A 6,602-nucleotide genomic window follows, 5' to 3' on the forward strand; every position below is an offset into this window, starting at 1 on the left:
ACCCGCCGATGGCGCCTGCAACATGGAGCGTGTGCGTAAATAAATTTATAAGGCAGTATGTTGCTTGTACTCGCAGCGTCCAATGTGTGGCCTCGACCCACGACTCCTAGCCGGGCAGTTACATGTGCTACTTCTATACACTTATTTCTACTCGTATTTTATGCTATAAGTATATCACAGTTGCAATAATTATTTAATTGTATAAAATATCACAAAACAAAAAAAAAATAAAAATATAGGAATAAATACATAATAAAAAAAATATCACAACAATATAACCAAAATAAATATTAGATATCACAGAAAGCATGGCCTAAAAAATAAATAACTAAAAAGGTCAATAAATAAATTAATAAGTAATATAATAATTAATAATAAATAAATAAATAGATAAAAATTTTGTAAATACTACAATAATCACAAAATGGTCAAGTATGGCAATAAATAATTAAATAATTACGAGAATAAATAGATACATAAATAGTATAGTCAAGTCTCAAAAAGTCCAAACTTAAGTAATAGTCAATTATATGCGCAACATACGACATTTAGCACGCGCACATGTAATTCAACATGCCACACGCCACGCAGGACTACTTATAACATATACCTACTTTGCAAAGATGTCTTTAGCGTGGTATACGCCGATCTTTTTCCCGTTACTATCGCCAAGCTCGTACATAGAATTTCCGATAACATTCAAAACAATACACTTTATATGTTTCGGAGCTAACTTCGCATTATAGTTGTCAATTTGCGAGCTCTGTTTAAAATTTCGGCGATATACCACTTGTCCGATCTGAAATTTTATATCCCTACTCCTAGTATTATAGAACCTTTTGCTCCTTTCGTGGGCTAACTTCAGCTCTTTCATGATTTTGTTTCTTAGTAGTTGCAGCCTATCGCTTGTTGACTCAACCTCGCAATCGTTATCCCTTAAGGCACCCAACTTTCGGTATAGCTCGTATGATGCAGCATGCTGTATCATAGGCATACCGAAAGTGGCGTAATACGGCGAGGTGTTGATTGCAGAATGTGCAACACTGCGAAGGGCAAAGGCAGCATCACTGACATGTCTATCCCAGTTACGCTGGTTCTCTTTTATGAATGACCTAATGATCTGTAATACCGACCGGTTGACTCTTTCTGCAGCATTGCCTTGGGGTGAATAAAACGCAGTTTTTATGTGTTTTGTTCCGTATTTCTCTAGGAAACTGCTAAACATGTCGGAAACAAATTGTTTTCCATTGTCAGAATGTACGTATTCGGGCACTCCGAATACGTGGAAAACATCTCTTTCTAAATATTTTATGACGTTAGCTGAAGTTGCCTTGCGCATTGGTTTTAAAAACACAAACTTAGAAAAGTGATCAAGACCCACAAACACATACACATTACCGTCACTAGTACGAGGATACGGACCCATGATATCTACGAACAAACGCTGAAAAGGCCGCTCAGTGATATGTTGTTTTCCCATAAGCGGCTTCTTAAAAACATTTTGCGTCTTATTTGCTTTACAGACTTCACATTCCCTCAAGTGTGTACAAACATCAGCTACCATCCCTGGCCAGTAATACTTCTCACGTAGTCGTGCCAGAGTTTTATGGATGCCACCATGACCTGCGGATGGCGAGCTGTGAGAAGACTCTACCAGCCCCGGTCGTAACTCCGACGGAACCCAGAGCTTCCAGGTCTGGTCCGCTTGAAGCCCGTCCCCCCTGTCGAACTGTGTTCGTCGGTAAACGTAGCCGTCCGAAACACAAAGGTCTGGAAGTCTATCCTGATTTTCTGTGACAGTCTTTCTTAGCTCTATGTATTCTTCTGACTCGAAATAGGGTGACTCCAAGGAAATATTCACAATTCTTTCATTAAGTGTTAGCTCATCCATATTCATCCGCGATAAGGTATCCGGTACAACATTTTGGGCTCCTTTTCGGTGTTGTATATCAAAGTTATATCCTTGCAGTTTTAAGCTCCATCTAGCCAACCTGTCAGCCTGATCTTTTTGATTCATGAGCCATTTTAAGCTGGCATGATCCGTTATTATAGTGAATGGGAGTCCTTCCACATATGGCCTGAATCTTTTCACGCTCAGGACCGCAGCGTAACATTCGAGTTCAGTTATGCTGTAATTTTTCTGGGCTTTATTAAGCTTAGCCGAAACGTAGGCGATTGGTCGTTCGTTGTTGTCATCGTCCAATTGAAACAATACCCCACCCACTCCGTCAGTCGATGCGTCGCATTGAATATAGAAATGCCTGTTAAAGTCCTGATGTGTCAGTACGGGCGCCGAGATCAAACTTTGCTTCAGTCGATCAAAGGATCTCCTAGCTTCGTCAGTCATATTGAATTTTTTTATCTTGTCTTTGGAGAGGCAGTCGTGCAGCGGAGCTGCAATGGTCGCATAGTCCTGGATGAAACGTCGGTACCATCCTGACATGCCCACAAACCACTGAAGTTGTCTTGGGGTTTTAGGTTCGGGAAAGTCCCTCACAGCTGCCACCTTGTTGGCGTCCGTCCTGATGCATCCGTCCCCGACTACGTAGCCGAGATAGCGCACCTCCTTGTAGCAAAACTTGCTTTTTTCTACGTTAATTGTCAATTTAGCCTCACGCAAACACCGAGCGACCTTTTCTAATAAACATATATGAGCCAAAAAATCTTCTGAACACACTAACAAATCATCCAAATAAACAAACACACATTCACGTAATGAAGCGGGTATAACCTTGTCCATTAGACGACACATTCGTTGTGCCGCGTTGCAAAGTCCGAAAGGCATGACTGTAAAATGATATAGTGGTCGACCTGGTACAGTGAATGCAGTCTTTTGCCTAGATTTCTTCTCTAACGGAATCTGCCAGAAAGCGTCTTTTAAGTCAATGGCCGAAATAAATCTTGTGTTCTGCAATCTGCTGAGGATCCCGTCAATATGAGGCAGCGGGTAAGCGTCCTTTATTGTCCTCTCATTCACTTTCCGGGCGTCTAAACAGAGGCGATTCTTGGTGCCCTTGATCACTAAGGAAACAGGTGAACTCCAGCTGCTGTTGGATTCTTCGATGACACCCATGCTCAGTATTCTATCCAGTTCTGCAAACACCTGCTTTTGTATGGCTGGAGAACTCGGATAATGCCGTTGCTTTACAGGCAGATTCTCGTCAATTACCTCTATTTTATGTTCCTCTAAATCTGTCCGACCTAGCCCCGACACCGCAAAGGACGGGAACTGCGCTTTCACTCGTTCCAACGCCTTGGTTTGTTCCGGTGTTAGTATGTGTTGTATAGCGTCAAAGGACAGTTCACTATCAGCGGGTATGAGCTCAGCTACTGATGTATGTGCGGGATGCGCGGTCGCCCCTCTACTAACAACATTCAGATTAAAGGCCTTCCAAAAATCTATCCCTAAATAAACTTCTTGTTGTAATCCTGGCACTATTAAAAATTCGAGATCTCTGCTCATCTCATCCCATACTACTGATAGCGTTATGACTCCAGTCACTGGGGTCTCGTTTCCGTTAGCGGTTTTTATATTTTGGTTCGCAATGGGCAGAATATTATCTTCTTTGCCTTCTAAAAACTTGTGTGCGTCTTTGCCCAGACAGCTAGCTCCTGCACCTGAATCTAATAATGCTAATGCGTCTTTACCACCTATTTTTGTTTGGGCAAAGAACCTGTTGTCACCCTTCAAAGTCACTATTGTTGAAACTATTTTATTGTAAATCCGTTTATATAATTTTCTTTTCTCCCTCATTTTCTGTATTTTCTTAAAGTTCCTACTATTATTTTTCTTGAAAATTTCTTCACAAAATATTCTTTTTCTTGCGGTTTCGTACTCTATCTTTATTTCATGTAGACTTTTTATTTCACATTTTTTTCCTACTTCTACTTTATTTCCTAGTTCATAGCAATTTTCCTTCTTCAGGATTGTAATTGGTGATTCTCCGGGTTTTTCTCCTCCTGGCTGAAGCCCCCGGTGATCTCCGCCAGTGTCCCGTTTCCCTTTTCAGGCCTAGACACGCAATATGAACCATCACCTCCACATGAAAAGCATATCATATTGTGGAATGATGACTTGCACCGAGTGTCTTTCCTGGCTTCAGTAGGGTTTTTGGAGAAGAAGTCGACCGGCATCCCGCACTGGAAGCACAACATCAAGTGGAATGGCGATGGACAAAATGAGTCAATGGTGGCTTTAGGTTTGTTCGCCGATGTAGGTACCGGCACTCTACCCGGCGCAGGACTAAACCTCTTGCCATCACCATCAGGCAGTTGGCCACTTGCAACCCTACGAGGAGTACCTATTGCCTCGACCGACTTCAAACTACCCTCTACTAACTCCGTGTTAAATTCTGCATCCAAATAAGCTAGCTCGTTTACTGTTCTTGATCTATTCCTATTATCTTTCATTACTTTTTCTGCGCGCCTACATTCTGTCTTTAATTCTGCCAGCGTGTCTGTTTTAGACGCGAACGTCAAATTGGCCAAATAGGGTTTCAACGTTAGGTCTTGTATTTCTGCGTAGAATTCGTCGAATCCTTCTTGCGCCAATTGTTTACGTTCCATGATTTCCCGTATAATCTCGTAGTCGGACTCCGCGCTTTTGAAGTGGGCTAGCAGTTCCGCCTTTAGCTCAAAGTACCCAAAGCTTGGGTCATCGGCGTGATCTTCTAGCACCTGCCAGAACCACTTCAGCGCGCAGCCCGACACGAGACTATGAAAATCCGTGAATAGTTGGTGGTGCGAAATTTGATGCTGCTCCCTCATTCTTTCAACTCGAAAAATAAAGCTTTCAACTGTATGCCCTTTACTAGTCCCATCAAATTTTATATGCCACTTCTCCAAGTCATATTTCTTTCTTGGTGGCTCGCGCATCTCCTGTCCCCTCATTTCTGAGTCCTTACGGGCTGATCGTTCGTCATCACGTTGATTTTTCTCGCCACCTTGGTCCCTACTTTCCGGTGTTGATGCTATGGTGGAGCGGTGGCCCAGTGCTTGTGCGGATATTTCCATTTCGGTTACTCGGCCGCTGAGGTTCGCAACGTTGGTTCCCATATGCCGCACCTCATTCATGCACTGTACCATCATGTTGCTGTTTTGTGCCATCATCGCCATTAATTGGCTCAGCTGTTCAACACTGGTCGACGTGCGGGTGGGTTCACTCCTTTGAGCCTTTGAACCTGCAGCTTCCGAGCCCCCTGGTTGGTCGCTCTCCACAGGGTCACTGTTGCCAACAGCACCTATCTCACTTGGCTGGGACATATCACACAAAAGGTCTAATTTTTGCGCGCTGCCCGCAATCGGCGGATATTCGGAATTTGATCNGAAACTTAAGGTATCACTGGGTTCTTGGACTAGTGATTCGTTCGCGCTGCCCGCAATCGGCGGATATTCGGAATTCGATATACCAAATATTCTAGCTGCATACCTATTAAAATAATCGGTCGGGACAAAGTCTACTGTGTGTTGTACTCCCGTATCTATCTGGTTAAACAGTGAGCCAACTACCTGATTTTCAAGCGCACGGGCGAGACTACGCGTGACTGGCCTATCCGAGTTCAAAATCCCTAAACTATGACTCTATTCTCGCTATTATTCTCAGACATTCACACAAACGGTTCCTGCCTTTCAAGCACACGTAGGTATCGCGGTTAATAAAAATCAAATTCAATTCGAAATTCAAAAATCTGTTTAAATTAATTCAAAAACGCAAAAAAAAAGGTAACACAATTCCGTAAGCCGAAGAGATCGCAACACAAAAAAAAAAAAATAAAATAGAAAACAAATCCCCCAAAATTCAAAGTAAGAAAAAGGATATTCGAAAATATACAAAATCAAGCCAAATCCCCAAATAACTTCAATGCAAACCGAGGATTACTTCTGAGTAATGTATGAGAATGGATATAATAAATAAAAAAAATATATGAGTAAATAATATATGTATGTATAAATATGTGCAAGTATATATATATATATATATATATATATATATACATATATGGAATAATAGGGTTAATAAAATAGCAATAAAAAATATGTAATTCAAGTTAATATGTGTGTAGATATATAAACACAGATTTATAAATAATTCACTTTTCTTGTTGTTTGTTTACTATGGTTATTCACTTTATTGTTGCTCGTTTTTATGTTTATATATATATATGTGTAAATATGTTAATGTTTCGTGGAAGTGTTTTTCAAAGGATGTATCAATTGTTGCTTTGGTGTGTGTGCGGTGTTGCCTTGGCGAGGTCATGGTGAGAGTAGGCGTCCGTAAGTCTCCTGTCAAAAGTCACGTCAGCTAACTACCCCGCTTGTTCAATTCGATGTGGCACTGCAACGCTATACGACATATCGCTAAGTGTGGTTACCGCACTTCCCTTGCCCCCTTGCGAAGGCGTACTATAAACCTCACTTACAAGCAGTGCTGGACTGCCTGTCAGGTAGCTTGAATAGTCGCCCCCACAAAAACAATTACCCCCAAATTGTATGCTCCAGGTACCGCTTAGTCAACCTCTGAAGTCCGATAAAGGAACCCTGAAGGTAACTGGATAGACCCCCCGTTCGTCATGACAACACTAATCGCCTGCGACGGGCCGCCG

The sequence above is a fragment of the Rhagoletis zephyria genome, unplaced genomic scaffold (assembly GCF_001687245.7).
Source record: "Rhagoletis zephyria isolate East Lansing unplaced genomic scaffold, Rhagoletis_zephyria_1.1 Rzeph_scaffold_00816, whole genome shotgun sequence".
In the NCBI taxonomy this organism is placed as follows: domain Eukaryota; kingdom Metazoa; phylum Arthropoda; class Insecta; order Diptera; family Tephritidae; genus Rhagoletis; species Rhagoletis zephyria.